The sequence below is a fragment of the Dama dama genome, chromosome 21 (assembly GCF_033118175.1).
Source record: "Dama dama isolate Ldn47 chromosome 21, ASM3311817v1, whole genome shotgun sequence".
Taxonomy (NCBI): domain Eukaryota; kingdom Metazoa; phylum Chordata; class Mammalia; order Artiodactyla; family Cervidae; genus Dama; species Dama dama.
Genome location: NC_083701.1, coordinates 59,840,982 through 59,862,099, shown reverse-complemented (window position 1 = coordinate 59,862,099; position 21,118 = coordinate 59,840,982). Strand labels below are relative to the sequence as shown.

The 21,118-nt window shown below is 53.3% G+C and overlaps 1 long non-coding RNA gene across 1 annotated transcript; it reads right to left on the bottom strand.

The window, feature by feature from the left end:
* Positions 1-223: 223 nt before the first annotated feature.
* Positions 224-17,251, bottom strand: LOC133042735 (uncharacterized). Its single transcript, XR_009689565.1, has 5 exons — positions 16,814-17,251; positions 15,923-16,160; positions 8,690-8,783; positions 6,361-6,575; positions 224-846 (listed from the first exon to the last, which is right to left on the bottom strand). It is a non-coding gene; the product is annotated as an uncharacterized LOC133042735 (long non-coding RNA).
* Positions 17,252-21,118: the final 3,867 nt, after the last annotated feature.

The following is a 21,118-nucleotide window of genomic DNA, read 5'->3' as shown; positions in this document are numbered from 1 at the left end:
ATAACATTACCGACTCAATGGACATGAATTTGAGCAAACCCTGGGAGATAGTGGAGGACAGAGGAGCCTGGTGTACTATGGTCCATGAGGTTACAAATAGTTGGACATGACAGAGTGACTGAATAGCAACAATAATTACAGCATAACATTTCCATCTTTGCAGAAAGTTCCACTGGACAGGGCTTTCTACATATTTCTCACTAAAACCAACAAGGCCATAGCGTAATTTTGTATGCTTTATTAAGAGGCACCCCTTCCTTGAGACACCTTACTGACGCCTGCAGAGAAAAACCAAGCAATAAATACTCAGATCTGCAACCATGCTGTATATGACACCCAGCGCTATGCAGTGCACAACCCGCTCCGTCACATGCAGCAATCGATGAAAGTCCTTCATCGATCCTTTGAGTTTCATTTCTCTCTGCCTTCGCCACTTCAAACCATGGCCCCTTATCTTTTCCTTTTCCTTTTGGGGTGCAGATGGGCTGTGGTTTGCACTTGGTCCTTGTTATTAATTTCCTGTAACTCTTGAAACAAATTACCACAAACTGGGTGGCTTAAAACAACAGAAATGAATTTTCTCACAGTTCTGGGAGCAAAAAATCCAAGGTCAAGTTGTCCTCAGGGCTGCATTCTCTCCAAAGTTTCCCTTCCAGCTTCTGGTGGCTCCAGGCTTTCTTTGGCTGCATAGCTTCAGACTCTGTCTCTGTCTTCATTGGCTTTCTCCTCTGTGTTTGTGAATTCTCCTCTTCTACTTTTTACAAGGACACTTGTCATTGGATTTAGGACACAGACAGATAATCCAGGATGACCTCATCTCAGGATTCTTAATGATATCTGCAATGACTGTTTAAAAACAAGGTCACATTCACAGGTTTTGGGGGCCAGAAAATGGACATATTTCTTGGGGAGCGACCCATCAACCCACTAGAGTCCTATTGTATGAGTGTCTTAACTGCAACCTCTGAAACAAGTGGGAAGGGGACAGGATATAACCTTTAAGAGAATGACATAGTCATTGTGGATACAACATAAACTGATTAGAATCTACTAGACCCAAAATGGTGGAAGGTTTGACTTCCAGTAGACCTTGAGCCTCATTATACACTCACTGTAATATATCCATATGCTGAACAACACACCCACGGGTGCTGTGACCCGCCACAGAAGACCAAAAAGTGGGCAGCGGCCCAATTCCTAGAAATCACCACCCCTTCTCCAAAATGATTAGACAGTCCTCTCACTCATCAGCCTAAGAATTTACCCAGCCCATAAAAACTAACCACTTATTTTGGGGCCTCTTGCCACCTGAGATGGCCCACACTCTGTGGAGTGTGTACCTCTCAATCTATTGACACTTCTTACCTATCACTTTGCCTCTCAATGAAATCTTTCTACACCAAGACACAAAGAACCTGATCTTCATTAAGTCCTGAGACCAGGTGTGTGATTTCAATGAGAAGACAGTGGGTTCAAGTCCCAGCTCACGGGTTCAAATCTCAATAAGAGTTTGAGCTGGGTTTGAATTCCATCGGAGTTGCACAGTTTCATCCCAGGTGAGAGACCAGGTGTGCGGCCTCACCTCCATCCGGACACACTCAGAAGTCCTCTGACTGATGCATTTTTCTCTGAACTGAACTATCTGGACCCGAACCAAGGTTCCCTTACCACCAGGAGACACGCCCCTTGCTGTAGGCAGCTGTACTCCTTTCAGTAGAGCAGAGGGTGACTTGCTCCTTCCCACCTCAGAACCATCTGCAGGGGTCCCCACCCCTTCTCAGAGGCACATGTTCATCTCTGTGCGAGAGTCTCCAGCCTTCCAAGGCCCCCACACCACTCTGTAAGCACAGCTCTGCCCAGCCAGCCCCCCGAGGCTTTGGAGGACAGTGCATTGATAAAGATGGGACTAGACACGTGGAAGGAAAGGGAAGAGGAGAAAGAAAAGAACCGTAATAGCAATAATAAGACAGCTGCTAACACTTCCACAGCACCTACCATGTACCAGGTACTATTTTCAGTCTTTTACAGCTGATAACATTGCAATCCCAATAACAACTCTGGGCCATAGATGCTCTCGTCCCCACATCAGAGGCGAGGGATCTGAGGCAGAGAGGGATTGAGGATCACCCCTAAGTCTGAGAGGGTTCAGAGCCAGGATGGGAACCCAGGCAGTATGGTTCCAATGGCCACGCTTCAGTCAAGAAAAGACGTTGCGTAGGCTGGATGTTTCTGGAGTCTCAGAGGAGTTGCAAGCTGTGACAGAAGAAAGGGGCTTCTGAGAAATGCTACTGAGTCAACCCTCAGCAGGGGAGGTGCAAGTAGAGCTTGGAAGTCCTTTCTGATGATGTCTGGTTAACAAACATCTGTGAACAGACTTGGAGCCAAGAGCCACCAGGCTGGTATTACCACGTCCAGCCTCCATCTCCTCTCGTGTCTCCCCATCCAGCCAACACACACGGGTGAGTCAATAAAGGAAGTTCATGACAGGAAGAAGCAGAGCCTTCCCTCTCACCTCCCAGCCCCCATGCTCTCCCCATTCTCAGAGGTTTCTTGTCATCCTACTGCTGTGAGGTGTTGAGGGGGTGGAATGGTGACCCAAGGGGGCTGGAGTGCCAAAGACACTCTGAGAAATGCCCAAGATAAGGAAGGCTTGAACCCTCTGTGGGAGACATCTAAGAAGGGCTAAGAGGGCAAGGACAAGTCACGGCGTCAGCCGGGGGGTAGGCATGGTGCATTATGGTGGCCTATATCCTCCAGTTTAACCAAACTCAACCCACCACACAGGCTGGGTTTGAGAGGCTGGTTTGCAGTCCATCAGGAATCACCAAGTGAGCCATCCAAGAGCAGGGACCAGGGACAATCCCCAATGTACTGCCGAGAGACCAACATGGTCTTGCCCAAGCGCTCACTCAGCTCTGTGAGAGGAGGGTCGAGAGCCCAGGAGATGGGTTCCCGGCGTGGACACAGAGAAGTACAGCTGTTTCCTTGCAGCATGATTTTCTAGTGGAAATTTCACAGTCATGAGCCAAGTCTTAGGGGCAGCAGAGGAGGCAGGAACCTAACACAGTAGAAAAACAGAGTTGACAGTAGATATTTCCTCCTGAACTAGATCGGAACTCTCCTAGGCCGCAAAGAGGCACAGAGTGGACCCAGGTTTAAGACTCAGAGAGGTCTGGCTGGGAATTCTGAGGCTAGCATTTCTGTGTGACCTGAGAGAGATTCCACGACTTCTCTGGACCTCTGTTTCATCTTCTGTAAAAATTGGGACTAAAAGCACCTCAGAGGAGATACTTACCAAAGCCAGGCTCTCTCGTAAGCTGTCCTTTCTTCCCTCCTTTCTCAACACCCCAGTGAGTGCTCCCATCCAACATTTCAAGCTGAGACCTCCCAGGGCAGGCCTGTCCCTTTTCCTCCCGCTCTCTCCCCTCCTTGTTCGCTGGGAAAGGACACAAGAGCAGCTCCCACACAGCTCTGGGAGGAAGGCCCCTGAGCAGGGCTATCAGAGCAGGGGGCAGAGGGCCTGCGGGGTCTTCGGCTGGCCCAGAGGCCTCAGGCAGGCAGGCTCCACTCACCTTCAGGGGAGGGATCGCAGGACCCTCATTATCAGGGGTTTCCCTGGGCTCCTGGGGAGCAGACCCCTCCCCAGGGTACCTGTGGGCAGCACACACAATAGTCGCCCAGCGAATGCCCACGGATTGGCACCTCAGCCTTGCAGGAAAGGCCCACGGGCATTCAATGACCTCAGCCCCAGAGAATGTAGGGCAATTCAGTGTTGGGCCTGAAGGAGAGGTCAGTGCAGGCTGGCCCATCTACAGGGTCAGCTGAGGTGTGGCTCGGTGTTACTATACTCCCGGGGGGGGCGCGGGGGGGCGGGGGCGGTCAGGGTGACCTCTTAAGCCCACGGGAGATGGCCTGTGGTGTGGTCTGGGGGCCCTGGCGCCCTTGTAGATCCGTTGGCAGCTGCCCGGAGAAGCCTGAATTGTTTCCAGGTTGTTTTCCAGGCTTCCTTCTGCAGCTGCTGGGCCCTGCCTATTCCCTCCAGGGAGGCAAAGCTCCGAGAAGAGGCCCAGGGCCTTTTCCCAGGGCCGTGGGAGGGAGGCATGGAGCCAGAGGCCTGGTCTCCCTGGAGTCTCCGACACCAGGCATCAGGCTAACAGGCCAGACTCCTTTCCAGAAGTCACTCATCCAACGTGGCCAGATTGAGCAAATGAAAATACATGATGCCCACCTCAATTTGAATCTCAGTTCAACAATGAATAATTTTTTTTTCATATAGGTATGTCCCATGCAATATTTGGACCATGCTTTTACACTAACAAAATGCTCATTGTTTTATCTAGAAGTTACATGCAACAGGCCATCTTGTATTTTATCTGGTAACCCTGGCCCCACCTCATTCTTTAAATTCTAAGAATATCCCCCTTCTCTGCTTCTTATCTGGGAGGAGATATTTGAACCTTAGAGCACCCTGGTTATTTTTTAATGTTATTGTGGATTTAACTTGGTTTTAAAACTCTGGAATATCACTGACATTTGTAAACATTTTTGAAGCTGATCTATTTTATTAACTGGTTCAGACAGTAAAGAGTCTGCCTGCAATGCAGGAGACCCAGATCCCTGGGAGAAGGGATTGGCAACCCACTCCAGTATTCTTGCCTGGAGAAATCCATGAATAGAGGTACAGTCCAGGGGGTTACAAAGAGTTGGACATGACTAAGTGACTAACACTCATTTTTCATATCACAGTCACCTAGTGTAATAAAAACCTCTGAAAATTTTTAAAAATCAAAAACTTCCAATGGATCATTTCTTTTCCTTCACATTTCTTTTTTACTTTTGTTACTCTTGTATGTTTTGGAAATGTTCTGCTAGTATATAGGAAAGCATCCTATTCTTACCTTAGTATCAGTGCTAAAGGAAAATACTCTTTACCTTTCTCTTCTTTTCCTTTTAAGAAAAGCCCACCTACCACCATGTACCCTGTTTCCCTTCGAAAATGGAGGCTGCTAGGTTGGTCCCATCTCTCTCAAAAGGGGAGCTCACAGGTGAATGACAGACACCCCTCGTGTGTGGACACTGCTGAAATTACTCTCTGGACTTGGAATGTCCTAAGGGCCAGGGCCAGAGAAGATCTCCAGGGAGGCACACTTGGGGCTTTGGAAAGGTGTCTCATTCACTTTTGTCTCCTTCTGCTCCTTTTCCTACAACCCCCACCCCGCCCCACCCAACGTATAAGAAGTAGCAACACTCCAACATCCAATGGCGCAGGGTAGACACAGTTACAGAGGTTCCAGGTCTCTGCCTCTGGGCGTCACGGCAGGGACCTGAGTCTGTGTTAGCCGCTCAGTCATGTCCGACTCTTTGCAACCCCATGGACTGTATCCTGCCAGGCTCCTCTGTCCCTGGGATTCTCCAAGCAGGAATACTGGAGTGGGTTGCCATTCCCTTCTCTAGGGGATCTTCCCGACCCAAGGATCAAACCAGGGTCTCCCACACTGCAGGCAGATTCTTTACCATCTGAGCCACCAGGGAAGCCCGGTAGGGACCTGATAAAGTGTTAGCCACTCAAGTCGTGTCCGACTCTTTGCAACCCAATGGATTGTAGCCCGCCAGGCTCCTCTGTCCATGGGATTTTCCAGGCAAGAATACTGGAGTGGGTTGCCATGCCCTCCTCCAGGGGCCCTTCCTGACCCAGGGATTGAACCCAGGTCTCCTGCACTGCAGGCAGATTTTTCACTATCTGAGCCACCAGGGAAGCCCCTGATGCAACACAGAGGCTCTGAACACAGAGGGTCTGCCCTGGCAGCCCCCCGGCCCCTCCAAGGCCCAGCTGCTCCTCTGGGTCCCTGGGGAAGAACCTTGGGGAACATCCAGCTCTCTCCAGGCAGCACCCTGGCAAGGGCCCAGCCGGGGGCCCGCCCTGCCCAGCGTCCTCTGACGCAAGATGTCCTCAGCCACGCCAGGCAGGGCCTCCTGGGCCAGCCCGCACCACTCCCCGCCTCCTCCCCCCTGCCTCCTCCCACGCCTCCCTCCCAGGATTCCCGAGGACTTTGTCAGGGGTGCCTCACACCGACATCACACCCACCTTGGCTCACAGAGAGTGTGAGACAATGTATTGCCACACAGGGGTGGCTCTGGTGAGCTCCCAGGTTGCCACCTGGACAAATGACTTAATAGCACTCACCCACCTGCCCCACAGCCTGGCCGGGAGGTGTTCCCCCATCTTGCATCATCTTCTTCCATCTCTTAGGGAGCAAAGTGGCTAAGCTCTCAGTCTCAGATTGAAATAGCTGGGTTCTAACCCTGGCTCTCTCACCCACTAAGTAGTTGCTTGACCTCTCAGTATCTCCGTTTTCTTACCTTGGAAAGGGAGGTAATCATCAGCTCTGCCTCCTAAGGCTGCTTCGAGGATGAAATGAGGCAAGTAAGGAGCATGTTAAGGAGCTCAGGAAAATTCCTGGCACATAGTAAATGCTTATTAAATGTTAGCTGTTCACCATTTTCTAGACTTGCCAGATGTCTTCTGTGGTCGCCAACGTCTGGTCTCTGCAGTGGGCAGCACACAACACCAGGCACTAAAGGGAAGACAAAGCATCGGCACGGTTGTTCTGATCCTCTGCTTTCGGGTCCCCTTGGAGAAAATCTGAAAGCACCTACATGGTAGACTCCTCCTGTGCTCTGTGGCCACTTTTCCATGAATCCTTTGAAGGCTCTTTCTGTATTTGGGTAAAATCCCACATTAGACGCCCATCCTCCCCAAGGTGAGAAGTCAGAAACTGAATTTCCCAGCCTGCCCTGCAGCGGGGCACAGGTTCACGACCCAGGTTCCACCAATCGGATACATTCACCAGAGACCTTGAAGAAGCAGGAGGCCGAAGGCACCTCAAAGGCAACTGACTCGCCTTCATACTTTCCTACACGTCTCTGTAGAGGTTGTTATGACTTGAATTGTGTCCACCTCCCAGAGAAGAAAGCACACTGGAATCCTAACCCTTTGTACTTCAGAACGTGACATTTGTTGAGGATAAAGTCTTTCCAGAGATAATGAAGTTAATAAGGCCATTAGGGTGGGCTCTAATTTTATACGAGTGGTGTCTTTATGAAAAGGGGAAATTTGGACACAGACACAGAGAACACCATGTGAAGACGCAGGAAGAAATCGGGGTGACTCAGAGGGAACCAACCCTGCCAAGACCTTGATCTTGGATTGCTAATGTCTAGAACTGTGAGAAAATAACATTTCTGTTGCTTAAGCCACCCAATCTGGGGTGCTTTGTTACTGCAGCTATAGAAAATGAATGCAGAGAAGCTCCCAGACTTTTATGTCAAATGTAAGCTCCTGAGAGCAGGAAATATTTATTTTCTAGATGGTGTCCAAGAAATATGTTCAATATATGAATGTCCTCTTCATAGTTCAGAGCAGAGGACAGAGAAAAGCCCTACATTCAAAGACAGCCCACTTCTCATCGACTACCACTGGCTTCAGCAGTGGTCAGAGGACCATGCCTGCCCCTCCCGCTTGCAGAGGCCGCAGGGCCCACACGATGCGGTAGGGTTGCAGGGCTGTGTGGACTGCCCTGCGACCCTGTGGCTCCCAGCCTGACTGACTGATGAAGAGAGCATAGACAAAGTGTTCTCTTAACTTTTTTTCATCTGATTTTTACCTTTTTTATTGGAGTAGAGTTGATTTACCAACTCTTTCATTGTAAAACCCAAAGCCCACCAGGCACAGGGAAGGTTTCAGTAACTTCCTGACCCATCCTTTTCCATGGCACGGCATAGCCACCCCAGGGGATCCGTGAGAATCAGCAAAGATGTACTGTGGTCAGTCCAACAGTTCTTATTACACGTTGCTAGGCCTGACTTCTTTGGGGCCTAGTCTAACTTCTTTGAGGCAATGGCCTGGGGGAAGTGGAAGGGTCTGCACAATAGAATTGGCTAGTCTGAGTACGGTTGGGCGGGACCTTCTCTCATTTAGACTGGGAGCTAATGAATGTGTGTCTGTGTGAGCGCACACGTGAGTGTCTCTGTGTGGGGGAGGGGAGTGGACCTAGGAAGGCTCGTTCTCAGAGGAAGAAAAGGCAGATGCCCATGTGCTGTGGAGTTAAGTGGCCTGTCCAGGCCTTTCTCCACCCTCATGTGCAGACCAGAGGATAAGAGGGGCTGAAGCCACCCAGACAGGTCACCAGGAGTCCACGGCTGGGGCGGGGGCCGCCTGCCCAGCAGGCTTCAGCCTCCAGGTCTGGGGACGGGCCGCCTCCTCTGTCAGGAAACGTGAGCCTCTCACTTGCACACGGGGCAGGCGTGTCCCTCATACCGAGCCCTTTGTGGCCAGAGGGGAGTGCGCTGGCCCCGGTTTGTTCTGGCGATCGCCCAGGTCCTGCCCACCTGCAGCCACCCCACCCAGGGGCTCCCCGCCTTTCTCCTCCAGCCGCCCCACCCTTCCTCACAGCCTGCAGCCGCCCGAGGAGGGCAGGGCACTAGGGAGGAGGCCTGGGCTCCGCCGGAAGGGCGACCTCGGGAGCTGCTGGCTGCAGACCCGGGTTGATTCTGAGGATGGCTCCTGGGGAGGAGAGGGCCCTGGGGCCAGCTCCGGAGGCTGACAGAGCGGTGGCTGCTGACGGCCCCCAACCCCTGAGCACTAGGGGCCTGGAGAGAACTCTGAGGCAGAGAAGCGCTTCCTGCTCACCTGGTCCGGGTCAGGCAGGAGACAGCATGATCCGGCTGGGGAGACACTTATTACTGGAGGAGGTCCATGATTATAGCTGCAACCGTTGGTGTTCCTTTAAAGAAATAAAAAAAAAAAAAACACACAAAACCCACGACAAATCTCATGCTTGTCAGAGCCTTCCTCCCTCGCTGTCGGCTCCCATTATGAATTCATGGCACTTTCTGTTGAGAGTTAATTATACGTTGTATGAAAGATACAGGGCTTCCTTTGACATTTCTTTCCCTCGATGGGCCCTAACCCTTTTGGAGGCCTTCCCGCGCTCCCTCCCAGTGCTGCAGGGAAGAAGACCCATCTGGCCCGGCCTCCCCAGCTCCCCACTCTCAGCCCGAAGGCCGGGGGCCTCCCAGAGCTGGTGAGCAGACAAGGGTCCTGCCTACCCAACTCTCACTTCCCACCCACTCCGGCCAGAGCGCTGGTGATTACAGCACAGCATAACTGGAAGGTGTTACTGAAAGGTGGCCACACACTTTGCCCACCTTTCCCACCTCCCCCCCCACCCCCCCACCCCACACACACAAACAGGTCAGGTCAGGCACAGGGCGACCTGCTTCCTGAAGCCCGAAGCCATCACTCTAGAGAGGGCCCCGGGAGGGGACATGCCCCTGTCAGGCTGGGGCAGAGTTCCACAGCTGCTGGAGCTCTCAGTTCTTTTTTTTTTTTATCATGGCTCCCACACGTAGCTGTCTTCATTCTTGGGATATTTCGTTCTCCTGATGGCTCATCTTTTCTCCCTGAAGCAACAAGTGTGGACGAATGCCCTGAACGCTGGCCTCCTTGTGGTGTTGAGTTTCACATACTGACTAGATGGCTAATCTCACTGCTGTCTCCCTTCTCTGCCCCACCTGAAGCTACAGCTCCTCTGGGTCTGGACAAGTCACAGCCCACAGGACTGGGAGGGTGGTCTCAGCCAGCCCCTGCCCTAAGCCGGCATGCACCTCAAAGTGGAGAACTTTCCGTCTTCCAACATCATTCCTCTAAACTAATTAAGGGCACCTCAGTTCAGTTCAGTCGCTCAGTTGTGTCCGACTCTGTGACCCCATGGACTGCAGCACACCAGGCCTCCCTGTCCATCACCAACTCCCGGAGCTTACTCAAACTCATGTCCATTGAGTTGGTGATGCCATCCAGCCATCTCATCCTCTGTCATCTCTTTCTCCTCCTGCCTTCAATCTTTCCCAGCATCAGGGTCTTTTCCAATGAGTCAGTTCTTCCTATCAGGTGGCCAAAGTATTAGAGCTTCAGCTTCAGATTGTGAGTTAAAAGTGATCACATCTATAATTATGATGCTGAACTAACGGCATGTGGAATACATGCTTGGTAATAGGGCAAAGCTTTTTGTGTGGGCTGACATTCTCCTGCAACTACTTTTCTTAATTCCAACCTAGGCTAGGGGCTTCCCTGGTGACTCAGACAGTAAAAAAAATCTGCCTGCAATACAGGTTAGACCTGGGTTCAATCCTTGGGTCAGGAAGATCCCCTGAAGAAGTGAATGGCAATCCACTCCAGCATTCTTGCCTGGGAAACCCCATGGACAGAGGAGCCTGGTGGGCTACAAACCACAGGGCCGCAAAGAGTCGGACACGACTTAGGGGCTAACACTTTATCTCTTACTAGGCTAGAGTCTGGAATGTTAACTCGTTTTCATTATTAGCCTAACATAAATTAAGACACACTACCCACTGTTGCTTAATTCCAAAATAAAATATAATTATGAATTTTCTATTCTTTTGAATATTTGGTTTGCAGCTTCCTGTCCTAGGGGCAACCAAGAGTGAACTTTATAAAAAGAGTAACTTCTCTGTTTATTTGGTTTTATTCCTCAAAATGACTGTTGTGAGAAACCATGCTGGATCCATGCTGGATTACTGATGAGTGGGTTGTCCCTAGCCTCGACGATAAGGGGAATTCAATCTCAAGTGCGCAGAGCCTGTAAGAATGCAAATTCCTGGGCCCAGTTTAGTAGGCCTGGGGTGGGGCCTAGAATTCTGCATTTTTAAATAAACATCATGGGTAATTCTGAGGAAGGGAGCCATCCAACTAAATGTTGAGAAATTCTAGAGAGGTTACGGCTGTGGCTTATAAACACAGAAATCAGCTGGACACCCAGCAGCTGCTACTCTCCTCCCAGCCAGAACTTTCCTGGAATTATATTCCAGGAAACTATTTATATATCTATTTTTAAAATAACATTAAGGCTTTTTTCTCCTTGGTTATCAAGCTAATGCAGAGAACATACATAGCTCCATAATAATAATTTTTTTAAAAAATCACTCATAATCTCTCCCAAGAAAGGGGGAAGACTGTTAACATTATACTGACTCTTTTCTTCTGTGTCCATTTTTTAAATAAAGTTGACAACATACGGAATATATCATTTCGTTTTTTCAATCTTTCAATTTTTTTTTTTCCTGGAAATATCATTTCTAAAAGCTATTCACACCCCTCATGTGGGAGGCAGCTTATTTTAATAACCATCCTTAACTGGTGGACGTTGACGTTGTTTCTAACAACACTGAGAAGACCTCTGTGCATTAAGTTTTATCAACATTTTTGATGCCTTTCTCCAGCTGGATTCCCAGTGGTACGTTGCTGGATGAAAGGATATGAGTGTTCCTGAGACCCCTGACAGGTGAAACTTGCTGTTTCAATCTGCCCCCTTGCTGGCACAGGGCAAGACACCCGTGTTGACTACCCTCTTGGCCTGTGCAGCAGCCCGCTTATCAAAGGCATCACTCTTACCACACGTTACGGCTGAACTGTTTTCCCTTAGAAGATATTGTGAAATCCTACCCCCCTCCCCTCTGCCAGTACCTGTGGATGTGACCTTATTTGGAAACAGGGTCTTTGCTGGTGTAAGCAAATTGAGAAGAGGCTATTAGAGGACTTCTCTGATGGTCCACTGGCTGAGACTCCGTGATGCTAACGCAGGGGGCCTGGTTCAATCTCTGGTCAGGGAACTAGATCCCACATGCTGCAACTAAAGATCCTGTGTGCCACAACTAAGACCTGGTGGAGCCAAATAGGCACTAGAGATAAAGAATTCGCCTGCCAATGCAGGAGATATAAGAGACATGGGTTTGATCCCTGGATCAGGAAGATCCCCTGGAGGAGGGCATGGCTAGTCACTCCAGTATTCTTGCCTGAAGAATCCCATGGACAGAGGAGCCTGGCGGGCTACAGTCCATAGGGTCGCACAGAGTTGGACACAACTGAAGTGACTTAGCATGCACAAATAAATAGAAATAAATATTTTTTAAAAAACCAAAGAAGAGGCTATTAGGGTGGGCCCTTATTCAGTGTGACTGGGGTTTAATAAAGAGACGGCCATGTGAAGACGCAGACAGAATGCCATGTGCTAACAGAGGCAGAGATCGGAGTGATGTAGCTGCAGGCCAAGTAATGCCAAGGATTGCAGGAGGTGTTGAAAGAGCCTAATGAATACTTATTCATTGAGTCAAATCCAAGAGTTTGAAGAAAAAGTGCAGAGTTTATATGCTGGGTACCCTTGTGCCAGGTGAGATGTGACCCTGAGGGAAAATACTAAATAAGACCCTGCTCTAGTGGGTGATGGGTCCCAGAGCCTCATGCTGGGCCCTGGACTCATGTGAGGGCCCTTCCTTGGAAGAGACAAGGAAGGATTCTACCCAGAGTCTCAGAGGGAGCAAGGCTCTGCTGATAACTCCAGCCTCTAGAATTCTGAGCAAATACATTTCTGTTGTTTTAAGACACCCAGTTTGTGGTTCCTTGGTTATGGGGTCCTAGGAGAATATACTATACAGTCTCTGGACTGGTGTCAGATGGGTCAGAAAGAGCTGAAAGTGAAAGTGTTAGTCACTCAGTCCTGTCCGACTCTGCAACCCCATGCACGGTAGCCTGCTAGGCTCCTCTGTCCCTGGGATTCTCCAGGCAAGAATACTGGACTGGGTTGCCATGTCCTTCTCCAGGGGGATCTTCCTGACCCAGGGATTGAAACTGTGTCTATCTGCATTGCAGGCAGATTCTTTACTGTCTGAGCCACCAGGGCAGCCCAGAAAGAGATGAGGTGAGGTGCGAAGGACAGTTCCTACTCCCTCTCCCAATGGTGCCCAATGCAGCCCGTCAATCTGTCCTTCCTGGGAACGTGATCTGCTCCCATTCACAGAAGCAACAGTCCAGGGCCCGGCGTGAGGCTCTGGGACCCATCACCCACTGGAGCAGCGTCTGATTTAGTGTTTTCCCTCAGGGTCACATCTCACCTGCCACAGGGGAACCCAGAATATAAATTTTGCACTTTTTTTCAAACTCTTGGATTTGACTCAATGAATAAGCATTTATTAGGTTCTTTCAACACCTCCTGCATTAAAGGCTCAAACATGCCAATGTCTGGGCAAAAGTCATCTTTGTCACTGACTAGGCTTCAGAATGATTCATTATCAGGTTTCTCTCAGGCCTGAAATCCACCATTGGCTGGCACCATTGTGCTGCTCTTAAATTCCTTACCTCTCCTAGAAATGTTGGTCTTCTTGCTCCAGTGGCTTCTGAAAAATAGCTCAACATTCTCTCAATTTGACTTCCTTGACCCTGTACAGAACCCAGACCTAAAGAACCCCAATGGAGAAGATTATACACTTAAGGAAGCTGTTACCCCTCAACAGCTAAAAACCATTTAATTTTTATTGGAGTACAGTTGATTTATAACGTTGTGATAGTTTCAGGTGTACACTGGGCACCCATGGGGCTGTCAATTACTTCCTCTGGTCCTCCAAAGAGCCCTAAGTGTTATGCCCGATGTCCGAATCCCCGAGCGGGAAGAGAGAAGGCCTCCAAGACAATGCAACTCGCAGGAAGGGAAGTTTATTACTGACTCGAGCCAGGACTCTCCGCCTGCAACCAACGCAGTGGTGCGAGTCAGAGAGCCCCAGCCCAAGCTGTTACACAAATTTATAGGGTGAGAAGCGGATTGGTTACACGTTTGCAAAGCAATTTCATTGGTCAATACTTTCGCGCGCGCGGGACTTTCCTGGGGGTTTCCGCCCCGTTCCTAATTTCCTAATTGGCAAACATCGGTGAAAGCTAATTGGTCCTAATTGGCAAACAGTGGTCATTGTTAAGCGAAAGCTACCTGACAGTAGGAAGGCCTACTTCCAATCTAAGTTGCGTTACTTCTGCTCGCCTCACACTAAGAAGCGGGTATAAGGATCTCTATTTTACAGGAGAAGAAACCTGGGCACAGACAGATCAGCAGGTGGCCCAAGGTAGTCGAGCTCAGATACAAAAAACCCAGAGCTAGAACCACATGCTCTCACACAGGGTCCCTGGCCCTCTGCTCCTCTGGTCGAGGACAACTGCAGAAGGTTAGCTTTTCAGTGGAGTGACAAATGCTACCATGCGGTGCCAGATGTTTTGAGGACTTACGCCAAACCCTTTGAGGCAGATGTTTCTAGTTTGGCTCGGTTTCCTCTCCAACTTCTCTGGCATGTGCAGTGATACAGAACTTGGTTACATGACTCCCTGAAAACAGACTGATCTCTGCCAATTCGTCTAATTTCGTATCTCTTTCAATATATCCATTCCCCAAAAGTTGCGAGGAAAACGAGCCGTCCAAATGCGTACGAGGAATCTCATATTCAACGACATGCTTGGAAAACGTTTTGTGAAGGAAGGTAGGCCCTAGTTTATCTGTTGTAGGATTGCGAAATTTACACGACACGGTAGCCTCAGCTAGGGCCACCCGCGTTCCTGGGTGCACATGTACAGTCAATGGGCAGGTTGGCTTTAGTGAGGTACACTTAGGTCCCATCCACCCTCTGCCCAGAGACAGTGTTAGCCACCCAGTCGTGTCTGACTCATTGTGACCCCATGGACTGTAGCCTGCCAGGCTCCTCTGTCCCTGGGATTCTCTAGGCAAGAGTACTGGAGTGGGTTGCCACTCCCTCCTCCAGTGGATCTTCCCGGCCCAGCGATAGAACCCGGGTCTCCTGCATTGCAGGCAGACTCCTTACCACCTGAACCACCAAGAGAAGCCCATAGGGAAGGTTCTAAGGTTCTAAGGCTCTTCCTGCTGAGCAGCTTCCAGAGGTCCATAAGGTGAACAAGCCAGGGTCACAAAGGCTGAGCTGAATCGTGAGGCAAAGGGCTGCTGCTGCTGCTGCTAAGTTGCATCAGTCGTGTCTGACTTTTCGACCCCCACGACGCAGCCCAACAGGCTCCCCCGTCCCTGGGATTCTCCAGGCAAGAACACTGGAGTGGGTTGCCATTTCCTTCTCCAATGCATGAAAGTGAAAAGTGAAAGTGAAGTCGCTCAGTCATGTCTGACTCTTAGCGACCCCATGGACTGTAGCCTACCAGAATCCATGGGATTCTCCAGGTGAGAGTACTGGAGTGGGTTGCTATTGCCTTCTCTGGAGGCAAAGGGCAGGGTGGGTCAAAACCCAGGATGCGGCGCTCGTGAAGGCAGCAGACACAGCAAACAGGAAGCACCCTCAGACACGAAGGAGGCTGCCAGGCCGAGCATGGGGCAGAAGAGGACGGAACTGACAGCTAATTCACTTCCTCATGCGTTCCACCAGGAGGGAGTTGCAAAGATGAAACTCTGAGCCTTCCCAGCAGGCCTCTGGGTAGAGAGGGAAGCTGAAGACAGCAAAACCTCTCTCTCTCAGGCCAAGCAGAGCGTGGGAAGGGTGACAGCGCAGGTGCCAAGGGCCACAGGCACGCAGATCAGGGAGTGGGAGAAAAGAGACTGACAGAGGTCGTGATAGCTGCCTCTCTGCCACACACATGAGAAAGGAGAACCTGAAACAGTGGAGGAGGCAGCCCCTACCAAGGGCGTTCTCAGCATGAAAAAAAAAAAGTGGAAGGTGGGGGTTGCAGTGTTTGGGGCTTCAGCATCCAGCCAGAGCGCCCTGCTGCACCTGGCCTCAGCTCCCAGGATAAATCCCCCAGTGGTCCAGCCCACCAAAGGGTCCCCCGAAGGGCAACCACCCAGTGCCCAGGACCTTCTGCTCCTAACTAACAGCGCCCATGAGGATCCCCAGCCAGTCCTTCTGCTCTTGGATGCCACAGGGCCTCTGCATCTTGTCCCACCTCAACAAATGAGACCCCCTGGTTTCCCAAGAGCTGTCATTTTTACCTCTTCTACAGAGGTCTGGAGGACAGAACTTCCCAGGAGTCTGGCTCAATGTGGTTTTGACCCGGCAGAAATGAGCCACCCACCTGCACACTTGGGAGAAGGCTGTGCACGAGGGGAAGGGGGCCGGGAGCTCTGCTCTGCCGGGGTCTGAAGGAGGGTCACATGGGGTGAGAGGCAGCTCACGTGGTCCTGGGAGGCCGCACTGACAAACAGCTCTGCGCAGATCCGGACGGGTTCTGAGCACCCAGCTGTTGTGCTCCTGCCTGCAAGATGAGACCTGGGCACCCCCTCCCGGGGCTGGCATCAGTTGCTGAGCTGTGGCTTTGGAAAGAAGGACAAGTCAAATCCCGGAAAGAGACTGAGAATGAATTCCAGCTGGAAGCCCCCCACCCACGGCAGTTGTGTAGGGTGGGGTGAGATGAGATGGACTGGGCGGGGAGGAAACCCAGGCGCCTGTGGAGGTCTGCTGCCTTTCTGTCTTCCTGGCTCCTCTCCATTCCTTCCTGTCTGACAAGGGCAGGGCAAAGGGTCAGGGAACTTCTAGGTGCAAGTGGGTGCTCTTTAAAAGGTCTTTTGTCTTTGAGCAACCTAGAACCCTTGTGGCTCACATGGTAAAGAATCCGCCCGCCATGCAGGAGACCTGGGTTTGATCCCTGGGTTGGGAAGATCCCCTGGAGAAGGGAACAGCTCCCCACTCCAGTTTCCTGGCCTGGAGAATTCCACAGACTGTATAGTCCATGGGGTCGCAAAGAGTGGGACACCGCTGCTGAGCGACTTTCACTTTCACATCCTAGAACCACAGGAGGCAGCCTCTCAAAGTGGTTGCTGAACCCGGACAGTGGCAGACCATCGCCTTCAGAGACTCCAGCCTCTTACACAGAGCAAAAAAAGCCGACTCCACCTTCCTTCCTGCAGCTAATCCATTTTCTCTCCTCAGGATTTTGGCCTAGTACCTCAGGTAACAGGAAACTCACCTTTGCAAGGACTGCGGTTAGGTCCTTGGCAGGGTTAGGATTTTCCTTCCTTCTTTTTGTGTTTCCTTTCTTCTTCCTACCACTCCCCTCACCTTCACTGGACGGCCACCCACCCTGTTTACTCAGCCTCTCAAATTCTTCGATACTTGGACAGATATCCTCTTTGAGGTGGTGGTGGTGGGGGGGGGTGTGAGATGGAGGACACTTCAGCCCTAACCCCATCCCACCGCGGTCAGAGGAGGCAACTAGGTTAGGCCAGGGCATTTCTGCAAGGCCATTCCCGAGCAGGCATGGCCGACCCTCCGAGGCTCGGCCAGAGCTGCTCCCATCAGAGGGATCTTGGGCCGCCTTCTCCAGACACGAAGGTCCCCGGCGGGCCTGCGGCCGAGCGTGTCCACCCGCGGCGCTTCTCCTCCCCCAGAAACGTGGCCTGGGGCCTTTCCCAGCAGCGGCCTCCCCCGCCCCCATCCTCCGCGAGCCACCCAGCCCGCGCCGGCTCCAGCACGTGGCTCTGGGCGCAGGTTTCCTCTCCGCCCCGGCCGCTCGGCAGGGTGGTTTTCACCCTCTCGGTTCCCCCTAACCGCCCCCCGCACCCCCCTCCCCCCGTGACTTCTTGTAAAGAAACCTCCGCTGGTCCCCACCCACCTCCGCCCTCCCGCGGCTGCCGGACCCAGTCGGCCCCCCTCCGCCTCCCCCGGAGGCAGCGCTTTCTCCCCGCCCCTGGCAGCGGGCTCGGCTTCGGAAACTGTTGACTCAGAGGGTGGCCGGGCGGCCAGCGTCTGATGTCAGCTTGGACTGGGGCCAGGAACGGAGGGGCGCGGGGAGGAGGGCGCCGGTGGCGGGCGGGAGCCGGGGGTGGGGTGGGGATGGCGCTGGAGGCGGGAGGAGCCCGATGCCCGGCGCGGAGCGCGGAGCGGGGTCCACCAGGGGCCGGTGGAGGTGGGGGTGGGGGGCCTGCGCTCGGCGTCCCGACTCGGCGCTGCGCGCTCGGGGACTGCGGCTGCCCGGGCGCCCGTGAGTCACGGTGCGTCACCGGAGCAGATGCCCCGGCGCGGCTGGAGGCTCCCGGGCTCCCGCTGACTCATCAGAAAGCCCTGCCGCGCAGCCCGGGAGGCGGGAGGCGGGAGGAGGGAGGTGGGGGGCGGGAGGAGGGAGCGGCCCGGACCGGCGGCCGGCGAGGTCATCTGAGGCGCTCGGAGCCGGAAAACCCCAAGGAGGCGTCTGCGGCAGGGGAGGCTTTAGAGTGGGCGCGGCCGAGGGGAGCGGGGACCACTGGCAAGCTGCCGGGGTCACCTGCGGCGCGGGCCGGCGGCGGGCCACCGCAGGAAGGAACAAGGCCCCCACCGCCGGCACTGGGCGGGCCGCCTCCGGGACCCCCTCGCCTTCCGCGCTCTGGCCGTGCAGCGCGAGACCCCGGGGAGGGTGGGCTGCAGGAGCAGGCGGTTCCGTGGCACCAGTGCTGGCCCCCGACGGCCCCCCGAAGTGGCGGGGTTCCACCCCCCTACCCTCTTTAAGACTTCGTGGAGGGAGGGCGGGGGTGTCTGTGGGAAGAGACCGCACCAGCACGCAGGCCTCCACGCCCCCGTCTCCCGCCCCGCTCTCTCGACCCGCCCCTCCCCCGAGGAAGCGGCTCCGGGGCCGGGGACACCACGTGCTGGGTCAAGGCCTGGCTTCGGCCCTTTCCTGTCGCTGCCGGCTAACCACAAGGCCCCCCTGGCGCTCAGGAAACAGAGCGGCCGGGCCACGGAACTAGCAGCAAGGGGCCTGAGCGGAGAGGGTTGGTCTGTGTGACTGTCCACCCTGCCTGGGAACAGGGACAACTGCTGTCGCATGCAGGAAACGCGTGCAGCCCCTCCAGGCAAGGCGCCCCCACCCCCAGGGACAGGCGGGGCAGGAAGAAGCCACAGAGGGTCCCCGTGCCGACAGCCCCCGCCCTTCCTGCATGCACAGCCTGGCCGGGGAGACGACCCTGGGCACACCCTCGCAGTGACACCCCAGGAAGTGGGGCTGGGGGAGGTAGGGTGGGGGGCCGGGAGACGGGCGCTTACAGAAGCCTCCGGGGAGGCTTCCTGGTGGAGCTGGCATGAGGGCAGGGACCTTGAAGAGAAATGATTTGAACAGATGGGAGAAAGGACATTCCAGACGGAAACAAATGCCTGGAACCAAAACCTGGAGGGGGAGACAGCGGGCGAGTTCTGGGAACAGCAAGCCATCCAGTTGGACTGGAAGAACAGACGCTCCCAGAGCACCGAGGCCTGGCAGTGCAGAGGTGGATCTGGGAAGCAGGCCCCGTGGCCCAGAGGGGACCCGGAGCCGCGGGGTCCCGCCCTCTGCGCACCCCCCCCCCCCACCCCGGGGGCACCGAGTCATGCCAGTTCCCAGACGGATGGATTCTTTCCAAGAATTTGTCAGCCACAGCTGCAGGAGCTGTCCTGCCTTGGATGGCTTTTATTAGCTGGTCTCTAATGCAAATCCTCCTTTGTTCAAATACTTTCCTATTCTGTGCTTTGATCACACTCTGTATTGATTTCCCTCAGGATTTCTCAAGCCGGACAGCACGCTGAAATTACCTGGGGATGCTTTAGAACACACAAATGTTGAAGCATGGGCCCCCTTCTCGCCAGGTGATTTCACTGGTCTGAGGTGTGGCCCAGGTATCAGCATTCTTTTACTGGGGAGCCAGGGGTGAGAACCGCTGATGCAGATGGTCACCATTGAGAGGGCCCAGACTCAGAGCAGGGGCCCCCAGGCCTGCAGACTTCCCAAGTCCAACAAGCCCTGAGAGCCACCCAGACAAAGATGTCCAGGAGCAGTTGGACTCCCCAGGGCTGGAGTTGAAATGTGTTTCCCAAGCATCCACTCTGCAGCTGAGGCCAAAGTTTCCAACAGGAAGGGAGGGTGAGGCTTCTGTTTGTTTCCTAAGAGCCAACTGACCTTTCAAGCCAGTGATAACCACGGGGGGAACGTCACCGGTGGGAGGACCAGGCAGTGATAGGAACTGTAGCCATTTCCTGCAGACAGCTCCACACAGCAGCTGGAAGGGGCCCTAGGTGGAGGAGGCACTACCTCCTGCAACACTCACTGGTCCTCAGAGGTGGAGGAAGATCCAGCTAAGGACAGACTGGCAATGCCTGGCAGCAGGTCCTCTGCTTTCTTATGGGCAAAAAGGAGGTGATGATTCCCACCTCCAAGGTTCTTGAGAGCCTTGGGATAAATCACCCCAGCATGGGGCTAGTTTTCAGTAGGCATTCTTTTCTTCCTGTTTTGCGAGGAACTCACACATTGAGGGAAAATTTCCGTATCTGGGCCTCTCAGCTTTCTCAGCATCTGTCCACCTCCACCTCCCCAGGATTGGGGGAGGACCTTGAAACCGTAGCTAAGGTCAAGGGTAAAGGAAGGTCAGGTTGAGGAGCTTGGCAGTGGCCCATCTCCTCCAAGGGAAATGACATCCATTAACAAGGGGGTGACCAACCGTCCTCTGCCGGGACTGAGAAGCAGATATATAGCCTTGAGCCTGGGGAGGATCTACAGCTCCAGGAAGAATTTCCTGACAAAGGGCAACTTTGCCAAAAGGCCACATGAGTCTGTGAAAGTGGGAGATTAATCCTGAGTACCCGACCCTGTCACCACCAAGCAGTGTTGTGTTCCCATTTGACAGCTGAGAAAACCGAGGCCGAGTGACACTCAACCACTTGGTGAAGCAGCAACAGACAGCAAGTGGCAGAGAGCTGGGACTGTAATCTGAAAGACGGGCAGTTAAATGCAGTGGGGCAACTCCTCCCCGCCTTTCGATTCTAAGATCCTGGGATTTTTTGAGTTTTTCATATCGAGGGTTGTTCGCAATCAGAGTCCTGGAAAAGCCACACTTGAAGACCGAGAGCTGAGGCATTTAACCCAAGGAGAAAGTGGGTCATTGAAATGCTTATGCACTCTTCGCTCTTTGAATCTTCATCATCGAGAAGAAAACTATGGAGGGTAACCAGTGTTGATTGGTCTCGATGTGAGCCTACTGGGAGGGAGGTGGATATCGACTTTTCCTATTTTACAGATGAGGAAGCTGAGCAGGGCCGAGGCTGGGATTCGATGCTGGCTGGGAGCTGACAGCATAAATTCCTTCCCCGGTCCCTGAGGGTGGCCTGACCACCTACGGCGGACCCGACTGGTGACCTGGCCACCCTCCGGGGCCAGACTCTCCCCGCGGCGGGGCGGCCCGGGGCGCGGCGGGGCAGACTAGCCGCGGGAACGGAGGCGGCGCGCGCGCGCACACACGCGCCGAGGCGCAGGGCGGGGGCCGCGGGCGCCGGG